Source organism: Bufo gargarizans, chromosome 3 (assembly GCF_014858855.1).
Source record: "Bufo gargarizans isolate SCDJY-AF-19 chromosome 3, ASM1485885v1, whole genome shotgun sequence".
Taxonomy (NCBI): domain Eukaryota; kingdom Metazoa; phylum Chordata; class Amphibia; order Anura; family Bufonidae; genus Bufo; species Bufo gargarizans.
In genome coordinates this window covers 334,683,011-334,696,998 of record NC_058082.1, presented here as the reverse complement: position 1 = coordinate 334,696,998, position 13,988 = coordinate 334,683,011, and positions in this window count along the sequence as shown.

Here is a 13,988-nt window from a genome sequence, read left to right as displayed (position 1 = left end):
GCCCCATAGAAGTGAATGGGTCCGGATTTAGTGCGGGTGCATTCCGGTATTTTGAATGCCAGATCTGGCACTAATACATTCCTATGCGGAAAAATGCTGGATCCGGCATTCAGGCAAATCTTCGGGGTTTTTTGCCGGAGAGAAAACCGTAGCATGCTGCGGTTTTATCTTTTGCCTGATCAGTCAAAATGACTTACTCTCCATTCAGATTGCATGGGGATATGCCTGATCAGTTATTTTCTGGTATAGAGCCCCTAGGACGGAACTCTATGCCGGAAAAGAAAAACGCTAGTGTGAAAGTACCCTAAAATATTAAGTTTAAATCCCCCCTTTCCCAATTTTACATATAAAAAATAAATAAATAAACATATTACACAGCGCTGTCCAAACTATTAAATTATTAAAAAATATCTCCTATGCGGTGAGCATTCGCCATTTTTTGGTCACCTTGTCACCCCAAAAAATAGGATAGGACTGTTCTATTATGGGCCGAATGTTTCATAAAATGCGAAATGCAAGCGGCTTTTTTGGGTGTTTTTTTTGTTTTTGCGCGGTATTGTGTATCGCAATACTTTTTTATGGTGACGAAAGCGAATCAAAATTTTGGTATCAAAACAACCCTACGCCGATGGCTACTAGGTATTTTTTTTAGTCTGGAGCACTGCCCCTCAATTCACCCGTCTTTCTCTCTTTCATTATTTTATTATGAAGAGTGGGTGATATACTTAATTGATTTCTAGTGAAATTATATCAATTTCAGTAACATGGCCTGAGCTTGCCCTTTACACCTTGGAGGTGCTGACCTGCCCTGCGGCAAGTGTATTGTCCAAAGTTCCAAACGTGCGTTTATCATGGCAGGGAGGGGTGATCACGGGCAGGCACATCACAGGACTTTCTCTCTCTCTCCAAAACAGTGTTGGCTTCCTCCTCTGCCTCTTCTATCTAAACGGGCATGTTCACCCTGTCACGGATCAGCGGATGTGAACCCACAATGCCACTGACTGGCTATACTCTGGAGGGGCATGTCTAAGCAACTGCCTGATTTTCACTGGAGCCTCTGATGGTGAGGATAGACTTGAGCTATTAGATTAGTTGCCAGGGGATACTCCAGAGATATCCCCGAGTCAGTGGCAGCTGGCCTGGGCAGACCAGGAGGTACCTGAGTAGGTACCAGAAGTGCAAGCTTAGTCAGGCGGGCAGAGACTTTACCAGGAGCAACGATGCAGGACCGAAGGATGAGGCAGGGATGTGGTCAGACAGGCAATAGATCAGTGCAGGCACCACAGGTACAGGTCAGGCAATCTAGATCAGCAAAAAGAGAGTCAAAGCAAGCAGGCAGGGATCAGATGATAAGCAGAGTCCAGGAACGAAGTATAGGTCAGGAGCACACAAGAGTATCAGGAACCAGCAAACACTGAGGCATCTGGAAAGGGGGCTGAGCCACTTAAATATATGCAGGAGAGCCAGAGTTGGTCAGCGAGGTCACCTGAACTAACCGACACAGCCCAGTTAGTGATGCGCTCGGCCCTTAGAGCAGTGTAACACGAAGCCAGAGGAACTCATGCTGTGTCCAGGGCTGAGTGGAAGCTGTGGAGCAGAATCCTCAGAAGCAATAACACCTACAGAAACACCTACATGAAGTGGGAGGCACTGGTCACAGGTCACCTCTGAACGCGGCACCCAGGGCGGCGGCGATAAGTGGGGAAACAGTGGAGTACAGCAGCCACTGTTACACACACCCTCCTCCTCAACCTCCTACTCTACTTGGACCTCCACCTCCTGGATCAAGTATTTTTTATGTATTCTATGTTATTTTACATAATTTCCCTATCAACATTTGTTTGCAGGGCAATTGTACTGCTCTTAACCTCATTTTGGTTCCATTTGCAGATCTCTAGCCCTTAATATAACTTATTTATAGCCCCAAAGTTTGGGTCGCCATCGACCAGTGGCGTCGCTAGGTCAAAACATCCGGGGCTTGAGCCCCGGATGTTTTGTTCAGTGACCCAAATGTTATGCTGCCTGCCTGGTAGCATTCCAGGGCGGCAGCCGGCAGGGCTCTTAAATGATTGGTCCCTAGCCTGGGCAACCAGTGGCGAATCCTGCAAACAACCAAACCACTTCCCCCCCCAACCAGTACCGCGGCGCGCCCGCACTTACCTGCGGGCTATTAGCGCCGGACGGAGGTTTACTCATTCAGGACTCAGCAGCGCACAGCCACTGATTGCATAGGGGAGGGGTGGACCCGGCGGAGGCAGAGCGTGCAGGCTGGTGGCAGAGTTGAAGACTCACGTCACGCTGCATGCCTGCCTGTGCACCTGCTGGACCTGTTAGCAAAGTGAGGGCGGCAGAGCGGCAAACTTCAAGAGTGTGTCAGCCAGAGCCTGGTCGACTAGTTAGAATACTGTGCAAGAAGAACTGTGCCCTCTGCCTCACCCTGGCTCTAGTGCCCTGCTGAGCCTGTGACTGGAATAAAAAAGTATGTACGTTACCCAGCTGGGAACTGTGGATGTCACTGTTATGGGGAGGGGGATCTGTGTGTGGCACTGTTATGGGGAGGGGGATCTGTGGGTGGCACGGTTATGGATGATCTGTGGGGTTGCACAGACGGCTAGGCCCTTCACTATAGTTATTAACCCCATTTAGCAGTCCCCAATTCACTGAATATGAGCTGCAACCGGCAAACATAATAATGCCACCTAAGGGCATTGCAACCACTAAGATTCTGGGCCTTTCTGTGAGAATTGTAACCATCTATAGTTTTTGTTTTATGTACTTTAGGCCCCATGCACACGGCCGTTGTTCACGGCCGTGTGCGGGCCGTGGAACCGCGGCCTGGATCCCTTCCTGTGAGCTGGAGCGCACGGCGTCACTGGTTGCTAGGACGCCGTGCGCCCCCTGCTGCCGGCACAGTACAGTAATACACTGGTATAGATCGTACCAGTGTATTACTGTTCTGTGCCGGCAGCAGGGAGCGCACGGCGTCATAGCAACCAGTGACGCCGTGCGCTCCAGCTCACAGGAAGGGATCCAGGCCGCGGTTCCACGGCCCGCACACGGCCGTGAACAACGGCCGTGTGCATGGGGCCTTAAAGAAAGAAAAGTCTTTTGGTTTCTGTAAATGGGAACCTTTGACCACCTCTTGCAAACATCAGCAGGACCAGATGACCATTTAGCCAAGCAACTGTATTGTTTAGTGCCAGAAGAAAATTGTTGGTCAACTGAAATTTCAACCAGCAGCTATCTAAGGTGGATGACTAGTGTGGGGATCCGCTCTGGTAGGCAGTGGTAGTGAGTGCAGTATAGAGGCAACACAGAATGGTCTTGGTGTAAAACACGATGCTTTGTTTATTCACACGGTGCATATTTGTGAAAGACGGTGCAGTTCATAGGGAGGGTGGTCATCCACAACAGCAAAATAATAGTTCAAACACAGCAAGTCCCTGCTGCAGGCTACTTGAGGCCTGTTTCAGTCACATAAAGCAAAGTCTATTTAAAGCCAGGAGTAATGTCACCTTTTTCTCCTTGGTGAAGTAAGTCCATGGGTTTTGCTTCTAGCCACAGGACACGGATCCCTCCTGGTTTCAGCTGCAGGATCCTGCACAGTCCTTTACAGGCCTCAGCACACAGCCCAGCTCACCTCCACTTCTCACTCTCACAGCCAGAGAACACAGAAGCTCCACATTGCACCACACCCTTGTTGCTGGTCAGGTTTTAACCCTTCCCTGCAAAACCTGGCCTGGACCGTGGGGAGACAGGCACCCGCCCGCATATCTGCCTGCTCCCAATAAGAGCCGGCCCGGATCCGCTGTTAACAGCATAACTGCTGCAAAATGCACATTTCTGGCTCTTACTCCACCGGGGCCAGGACCCGCGGTGGCACGTACCTCCCGTCTACTACCACCCCAGGTACTCTCCTACATATCCCCCCCCCCTTTGTTCAACCCTGAAGGGTTGCACACCCTATTCAATCCTGAGGGGTTGGACACATGTACAACAGTGTACCCGGGACAGGGCATCGTCATTCCCCTGTAAGCGGCCTGCCCTGTGTTCGACACTGAACTTAAAATTCTGGAGGGACAAGAACCATCTGGTGACCCGGGCACTCCCCTCCTTGGTCCGGCTCATCCACTGGAGAGGGGAATGGTCGGTCACCAGACGGAACCTTCTCCCTAACAGATAGTACCTAAGGGACTCGAGGGCCCACTTAATGGCCAGGCATTCTCTCTCTACCACGCTGTACCTGGTTTCCGCTGGGGTGAGTTTGCGACTCAGGAAGACAACAGGGTGTTCCTCCCCACTGATTTCCTGAGAGAGTACTGCCCCTAGGCCCACTCCAGAGGCGTCCGTCTGAACGACAAATTCCCGTGTGAAGTCGGGTGTCACCAAAACCGGGGACCCACACAGAGCCGACTTCAAACGGGAGAATGCCTCCTCCGCCTGCTCATCCCAGCGGACCATCACTGTCTTCCTCCCCTTTAAAAGTCTTGTCAACGGGGCCGCTACTGTGGCAAAGTTGGGGATAAAGCGCATGTAATATCCTATCATCCCTAGGAACGAACGTACTTGCTTGGTGGTAAGAGGTCTGGGCCAGCTCTTGATCGCCTCAACCTTGTCTACCTGGGGTTTGACAACTTCCCGCCCAATCACGTATCCCAGGTACCGGACCTCCTCGAACTCGAGCGAACACTTTTTTGGGTTGGCCGTCAGTCCAGCTTTTCTAAGTGAATCGACTACGGCCTGTACCTTGGGCAGGTGACTCTCCCAGTCCTGGCTAAACACGATGATGTCGTCCAGATATGCCGAAGCATATGGACGATGGGGCCGTAGGATGACGTCCATCAATCGCTGGAAGGTGGCTGGAGCGCCATGTAGGCCAAAGGGCAAAACTTGGTACTGAAATAACCCCTCGGGGGTGACAAAGGCAGTCTTCTCCGTGAGAGGCACCTGCCAATATCCTTTTGTGAGGTCGAGGACCGAGAAATAGCGAGCTTTCCCTAGCCGTTCTATGAGCTCGTCTACCCGGGGCATGGGGTAGGCATCGAATTTCAACACTTCGTTGAGCTTTCTAAAGTCATTGCAGAAGCGCAGAGTACCGCCAGGTTTTGGGATGAGGACTATGGGGCTGGCCCACTCGCTCCTTGACTCCTCAATCACGCCTAACCTCAACATGGACCTTACTTCTTCTGAAATGGCCTGTCGCCGGGCCTCCGGTACACGATACGGTTTTAACTGTACCCTGACGTGGGGCTCGGTGACGATGTCATGTCGGACTACCGAAGTTCGACCAGGAAGCTCAGAGAATACGTCCCTATTTCGACTCACCAACTCTTTGGCTTCCTGAGCTTGTTTAGTCGACAGACCACCCGCTATCTTTACCGCGGAGGTGCCCTCCGGGACCTCGGGTGGAGCTGGGATCTTCCCTGCAGACAAGACAGTGCTTGGGCTGTCCCCAATGAGACACTCCCTATCTCTCCACGATTTCAATAAATTTACATGATATTCCTGTTCTGGCTTCCGGCGGCCTGGCTGGGATATCTTGTAATTCACTAACCGTACCTTCTCTTTCACCTCGTAGGGACCTTGCCACCGTGCCAAAAACTTACTGTCAATGGTGGGGACTAGCACCAGTACCCGGTCACCCGGGTTAAATGTCCGGACCTGGGCACTCCGGTTGTATACCCGGCTCTGTGCCAGTGGGGCGGCTTCCATGTGTTCCCGGACGATTGGTAGAACTGTCTCTATACGGTCCTGCATCTTTTCTATATGCTCTATAATACTCTTGTGGGGGGTGGGCTGTTGCTCCCACGCCTCTTTAACAATGTCCAGCAACCCTCTTGGCCGTCGACCGTATAATAGCTTGAAGGGCGAGAATCCCGTAGATGCCTGGGGCACTTCTCGCACTGCGAACAATACGTACGGCAGCAACAGGTCCCAATCCTTTCCGTCTTTGGCTACGGTTCTTTTAAGCATAGTTTTTAGGGTTTTGTTAAAGCGTTCCACTAGTCCGTCGGTCTGAGGATGGTATACGGATGTGTGCAACCGTTTAACCCCTAAAAGCTTGCAGAGCTCCCTCGTCACCTTAGACATGAAGGGCGTCCCCTGGTTGGTCAGGATCTCTTTTGGAATCCCCACCCTCGCGAACATACCCATGAGTTCTTTAGCTATGAGCTTAGCGGAAGTATGACGTAGTGGGATCGCTTCAGGATATCTGGTGGCATAGTCTAAGACCACCAAGATATGCTGGTGCCCTCTGGCCGACTTGTTTATGGGGCCTACCAGATCCATCCCTATTCTTTCGAAGGGGACCTCGATGATGGGCATGGGTACTAGTGGACTGCGATAGTGGGGCTGGGGGCTCGTCATCTGACACACTGGACAGGATTGGCAAAACCTTTTGACCTCCTCATAAACCCCGGGCCAATAGAACCTTTGCAGAATCCGCTCTTGTTTTTTTTTTTACGCCCAAATGTCCTCCCCGCACGTGGGAGTGGGCCAAGTCCAGTACCACACGGCGGTATGGCTGGGGTACCACCAGCTGCTCCACTACCTCGTGCTGCACTTTGTCCACCCTATACAGCAGGTCCTGGTTAAAAGCCAGATGGGGAAACACTGAGTCGGCCCCTGGGTGCTGAGCCACCCCATTTACCACTGTCACAACTTCCCTCGCCCGCAATAATGTCGGATCCTGGAGCTGGGCGGTCCCGAACGTGTCACGGGATACCTCCAGGTCGGGGATGGACCGGGTTTCCACGGATTCGCCTGCCAACACCTCTAGGGGAAACCTATCGGGATGACACTCTACAGGTGATGTGGTGACCCCTACAGCTGGTATCCCTGCATCGGGATCCTTGGGCACTGGGCCCGATTGTCGTCTGTCCCTAAGGGAAGGCATATTGCTCTTCCATAGAGTCCAGAACAAAGGAAAATCCCTTCCCAGTATGGCGGCATAAGGAATTTGGCGTCCCACTCCGACGACATGCTGCACCTCTTTGCCCAACATGGACATGGTAACCCTGGCAGTGGGGTACTCCCGGCGGTCCCCATGGATACAGACAATGGACAGGGTTTGCTTCTCTGGGAGTGTCTCAGACACTAAGGACTCATGCACTAGGGTCACCAGGCTCCCAGAGCCCAGCAAAGCATTAATCGGATGCCCATCGACCAAGACTTGGCACAGAGGTGGCATATCGGTGGCCGGCCTGGCATCCGCGGTACATACAGGCCAGGCAAAAAAAGAGGACTGGCGAGCGAACCCGCTGTCCATGGGTTCAGGTGTTTGAGGACAGTTCGCTGCCCTATGTCCCAGGCCGTGGCAGTGCCAACATTGAACCCCCGTGGTCCCTCCCCGGTCTCTCTTCCCTGGAGTAGGACTAGCCTTCCCCCCTCTTTGTGGTTGGGTCCCTTTTTCCGGATCCCTAGCCTGAGAGGGAGCCCGACGGGATTCCCGCGCCTGCGTTGAGTCCCGCACCAAGTCCTGGGTTGCCACATACCTCTCGACAAGGCTTACTAACTGATCCAGGTTGCCGGGGTCTCCCTGACCAACCCAGCGCTGTATGGCCCTTGTCAGTGTGCGCACCAAACGAGCGACCACCACCCGTTCCACCATCTGCGAGGGGCTCAATGTCTCAGGCTGCAGCCATTTTTTTACCAGGTGTAACAGGTCATAGGCCTGGGACCGAGCAGGTCGGGACTCGGAGAAGGCCCACTGGTAGACTCGATGTGCACGCACATAGGTATTAACCCCAAGATGAGCCAACACCTTCCCCTTCAGCCTCTTATAGCTTTTGGCTTCCTCCTGACTGAGGTCGAAGTAGGCCTTTTGTGCATCTCCCACTAAAAATGGCGCCACTACTTCGGCCCACTGTTCTGCCGGTAACCTTTCCTGTTCCGCAGTGCGTTCGAAGACCATCAGGAACGCCTCGATATCCTCTTCAGGGCCCATCTTTCTTAATGCTGAGCGCACCTTATCCCGGGCAGCAGGAAGGACTGCAGTCCCCCCCGGGATGGCTTGTTGTTGTAACACACGCATGGACTCCTGCATAGTCGCCAGTTGCTGGGCCAGTAGACTATTCAACTGCCGCTGGTCTCTCAGGGCTTCCTCATGTCTCCGAGTAGCCTCCTCATTGCTTTGCACCAAGTGTCTAATGACCTCCTCCATCTTATCTAGAGCCACAAAACTTGCCGGATTAATATATGACATACAGTCCAAACAACACAATTTCCGGCCTCACTGCCGTTTGCCCGCTGAAGCCACCAATTGTGGGGATCCGCTCTGGTAGGCAGTGGTAGCGAGTGCAGTATAGAGGCAACACAGAATGGTCTTGGTGTAAAACATGATGCTTTGTTTATTCACACGGTGCATATTTGTGAAAGACGGTGCAGTTCATAGGGAGGGTGGTCACCCACAACAGCAAAATAATAGTTCAAACACAGCAAGTCCCTGCTGCAGGCTACTTGAGGCCTGTTTCAGTCACATAAAGCAAAGTCTATTTAAAGCCAGGAGTAATGTCACCTTTTTCTCCTTGGTGAAGTAAGTCCATGGGTTTTGCTTCTAGCCACAGGACACGGATCCCTCCTGGTTTCAGCTGCAGGATCCTGCACAGTCCTTTACAGGCCTCAGCACACAGCCCAGCTCACCTCCACTTCTCACTCTCACAGCCAGAGAACACAGAAGCGCCACATTGCACCACACCCTTGTTGCTGGTCAGGTTTTAACCCTTCCCTGCAAAACCTGGCCTGGACCGCAGGGAGACAGACACCCGCCCGCATATCTGCCTGCTCCCAATAAGAGCCGGCCCGGATCCGCTGTTAACAGCATAACTGCTGCAAAATGCACTTTTCTGGCTCTTACTCCACCGGGGCCAGGACCCCCGGTGGCACGTACCTCCCGTCTACTACCACCCCAGGTACTCTCCTACACTAGCTTTAGAGGTAGTTGCATAAGATTAGAAAAGTATAGATGCTTTAGTCCAAGTTTATCAGGATGATCAAGCTACTTTTTCTAAAATCCAAACAACCTTGTGCAGAAGTCTGCATACAGTTTTGCACACTCAATGATGTATTCTGTACATAGTAATACAAATCTATTGAAATAACGCCTTGAGTGAGAATTATATTATTCAATAGCACCATCTTGGGGTACTTACAGTTGCATGCCAAGGGGGTGGGGGGAAGGGTTGGGTTTGGTCTGTCCTGGGGATCCCTAATGCAATAAAGGCTTTCATCAATACAGATAGAAGCTCTCATTGCTAGAATGCCCGGGAGCTGCCTCTTTCGGGCGTGTGGGCGTGTGTGCCCCGTAGTCATGCTGCGGCCTGCAAAATGCGGGCCGCAATGCATGAGCACAGTCCGTGGGGCAGCCGCAGCGGATCGCAGTCCCATTCACTTGAATGGGTCAGCGTTCTGGCCGTTTCGGAAGTACAGGACGAAACTCCACGGAAGCACTTCGTAGTGCTTCCGTTCCGCATCTCCGGATTCACTAATGTGAAGTGAGCACAAAGAGAGCATTACTACTGTGAAGGGGGCACAGATGGCAATACTACTGTAAATGGGGCACAGAGAGGGCATTACTACTGTGAACAGGGCACAGATAGGGCATTAGTACTGTAAAGGGTCATACCAAATGTTATGAGGGCACATCTACTGTGAAGTGGGCACAATGAGGCCATAACTACTGTTAAGGGCACATAGAAGGCATAACTACTGTGAGGATGCACAAGGGCATAACTACTGTGAAGCGGCATAAAGAGGGCATTCATACTGTGAAAAGGGCACAGAGGGCATTACTACTGTGAAGGAGCATAGAGAGGACATTAGTACTGTGAAGGAGCATAGAGAGGACATTAGTACTGTGAAGGGGGCACAGAGAGTGCATTAGTACTGTGAAGGGGGCACAGAGTGCATTAGTACTGTGAAGGGGGCACAGAGTATTACTACTGTGAAGGGGCATAACAATTTTTTATGGGGCACAGAGTGGACATATCTACTGTGAGGGAGGGGCAGAATTAGGGCATAACTACTGTTTAGGGGCACAGAGAGGGCATTACTACTGTGAAGGGGTGCAAAGGGCATTACTACTTTGAAGGGGCATAACAGTTTTTATGGGGCACAGAGAGAACATATCTACTGTGAGGGAGGGGCACAATGAGGGCATATCTACTGTGAGTGGCCCAATGAAGGCATAACTACTGTGAAGGGGCACAGAGAGGGCATAAATACTGTGAGGGGGGCACAACAAGGGTGTAACTACTGTGAGGGGCATAGAGAGGGCATTACTACTGTCATAGGGTCTCAGAGAGTGCATTACTATTGTGAAGTGGGAACTATGTGGGCATAACTACTGTGAAGGGGCTCAATAAGTACACAACAAGAGCATTTTTATCTCTGGGGAAATTCAAGACAAAGTGTAGGCTAACAATCCACATACCCTGGATAAACATCACAAACACTATCAGCAGCATCACTGTTGAAGAGCTGCACGCAGTATTAGCCAACATAATCCAACGTGCCCAAAGGTGTGAACGGGGACCATTTTCAGCATCTTTTGTGGCTTGTGGGTAATTAGAAAACCAGTGATGCCAAGTATAACAAATTATTAATAAAAAAGTGATTTTATTATGCAAAAGTAGTAAAATGTAAAACAAGAAAACACCCATATAAATTTGGTATTGCCATAATCAAATCAACCAGCAGAATAAAGTTATCATATTATACAAACCGGATTCCAAAAAAGTTGGGACACTAAACAAATTGTGAATAAAAACGGAATGCAATGATGTGGAGATGGCAAATGTCAATATTTTATTTGTAATAGAGCGTAGATGACAGATCAAATGTTTAATCCGAGTAAATGTATCATTTTAAAGGCAAAATACGTTGATTCAAATTTTCACGGTGTCAACAAATCTCCAAAAAGTTGGGACAAGTAGCAATAAGAGGCTGGGAAAAGTAAATTTGAGCATAACGAAGAGCTGGAAGACCAATTAACACTAATTAGGTCAATTGGCAACATGATTGGGTATAAAAAGAGCCTCTCAGAGTGGCAGTGTCTCTCAGAAGCCAAGATGGGTAGAGGATCACCAATTCCCACAATGTTGCGCAGAAAGATAGTGGAGCAATATCAGAAAGGTGTTACCCAGCGAAAAATTGCAAAGACTTTGCATCTATCATCATCAACTGTGCATAACATCATCCGAAGATTCAGAGAATCTGGAACAATCTCTGTGCGTAAGGGTCAAGGCCGTAAAACCATACTGGATGATCTCCGGGCCCTTAAACGACCCTGCACCACAAACAGGAATGCTACTGTAAAGGAAATCACAGAATGGGCTCAGGAATACCTCCAGAAACCATTGTCAGTGAACACGATTGAAGGGTTAAACAGAATTAGCTGTGTAATCTGTATGAAGGACAAGAGGTTGAGTGACATCATATTGAAGGGTAACTATGTATACATTTACCTCCTGTCTTAAAGGAACTGCTACTATTGTAATGAGAGCTGCAGCTATTCTTGTATGTATGCTTGAAAGTATATAAGGCCCTGTACGACGAACAATAAATAGAACTGTTATTGACATCATACTGCATCTGTCATTGACACGTTCTCCGGGCGCCTGTCTTCGGGGACAAAGGAAGGAATCAAGGTGCATGGAGAAGGATAATATTCTTTCAGTTGGGAGCTCGTCCGTGGAATAGAAATACAGGAATTCGGTAAGTAACGGAACATTCCTGTCTAAAGACTGGGGACATTCCGATGCTTTCCGTAAAATTTTCTGTTACTTCTATTTTGAATCCACTTTAGACACTCTGAAAGATAGATTATTGGAAGCTATCTTTAGTCAAGATAGAATATTGGCAGCTACCTTTAGGGAAGGTAGAATGATTAGAAGCTATCTTTAGGCAAGATAGTGTCTGTCTTTAGGGAAGATAGACTGTAAATAGACTCCTGGCCAGGTCACACAGATACTTTAGGGAAGTATTTTATAGCTATATCTTTTAGGGAAGGATATACCAGAGGTAGTCTTTTGGGAAGACTTCATATAGTGTCTGCACCTTGATTTCTTTTGTCACCCCCTGTCTGTTGCTTCTTTTCTGTCGCTTTCTTATGCTTTCTGTTATGTTCTGATGTTATAAAGCATTAAGTAATTTTTTTATGCTGAAGGTAAGCAGCAATTGATACTGTGACAAATGTACTAACTTTATTGTGTGTGTCCTGGATGACCTTCTAACCCAGCAACTGGTGAACGCAAGTAACTATTTTAAGGGATTATACTACCTGACAATTGCGAAGGACGTTGTGCATAGATTCTGTACGGCCAGCCCTGGGGTCAATTTTGCTCTGCCTCCATCTCAATTAAGTTATATGACATGGGTGCACAGCAAGGAAAGGTCTCTCCACCCCCTCCGAATGTAGGTGAAACGTGTAAGGTTTATGTAGCCCGGGTCTGTGGGACTGATTATTGTTTAGTTACTCCCTGGGTTGATACTCTGGCAGTATGGACAGAGTAAATAAAGAGTATAAATTAGTTCCCTCGGGAAGGGGCTAATGACACCTTCCATATGGATATGGTGATAAGGATTATGTTTGGGTGACACTGAAGCTTACCCATATTATGGTCCAGACCTCCAGTGGGACATGCAGTGTATGCAGTCAAGTAGGGAAAATTGCTTTACTTAAGCACCATAATGGTATGATAGACCAAATAAAGGTTCACAAGCAGAAGGCAGGGAACCAGGAGGGATATATATATATATAATGAAACATGAGTTAGATAAAGAATTGACAAGGAGTTCACAGAAGATAGGAGGAGAAGAGCTGACACTCTAGAGTCCTTTTACAGTACACACTTCTTCTTCTAAGCATCTGTTGGGAGATAGTTCGGACGCTGCCCACAGCTCCCTGCCCCCCTTCTCCTCATGTCCATTACATACACAAGGCTTCGGGTGACAGCAGTAAAGGGAGGGGGGAGGGCTCCTGAGCTAAAAATGCAGTTTCTGACAGTTTGGGATTGACCAGTTGTTGTCCTGGAGATACGAGAACATGTAGACTACAATTCACACATTTCTAACACTAGAGATGTCATTTCTCCCAATGCGCCTTAGATCGCAGTAAATGTTTTCCCAAACCTGAACATATACCTCCTCATGATGAGGACAGTGACCTTGAGGAACAGTTCACTTTTATGACTATAGGGGTCATCTTGTTAAAGGAACCTATTGAAGTAGTTGATATTAATAAGGTTTTTATTATACCCATAGCCCCTGAGGTTCCTGACGTACCATCTCTGCTATCAGCTATTCCTGCCATGCAGAGTTTTTCTCTGTTATTGATTTGATGAATGCAATTTCTTATGTTCCAGTTGACAGGGAGACACGGCCACTTTTTGCTTTTACATTTAAATTTCGCCAGTATACTTGGTGTAGAATGCCTCAGGGTTATGTAGGCTCCCCAATAGTCTACTCCATTGTCCTCCAAATTACACTGCACCCTTGGACTGCCCCTCATGGTTCTGTCCTTCTACAATATGTGGACGATCTCCTCATATGTAGTTCTACTCGGGAGGCCTGCCAGGCAGACTGTGTTAGTTTACTACTGTGGTTATGTGACACATTACAATGGTGTATGGAAAGAGTTGAGTATTTGGGCTTTGTTCTCAGTAAAGGTGAGAGGAGAATCGGCCATGCCAGAATTACCGCCATCCTGGGTCTGCCCCGCCCACAAACCAAGAAAGACATGTTGACCTTTCTTGGCATGATTGGTTACTGCCGCCAATGGATTGCTGAATGTTCCTACTATGATAATATTCTGAGACAAGCCACTAATACTGAGATGCCTGACTTCATTAAATGGTCTGATGACATGTTACAGGCTTTTAGTCATTTGACATGTGCAATGGTTTCCAGTCCTGGTTTGGGCCTACCCGACTATGGCATGATGTTTCACTTATTTGCCTGGGACAATTGTAAAAACATGGCAGGAGTCCTGG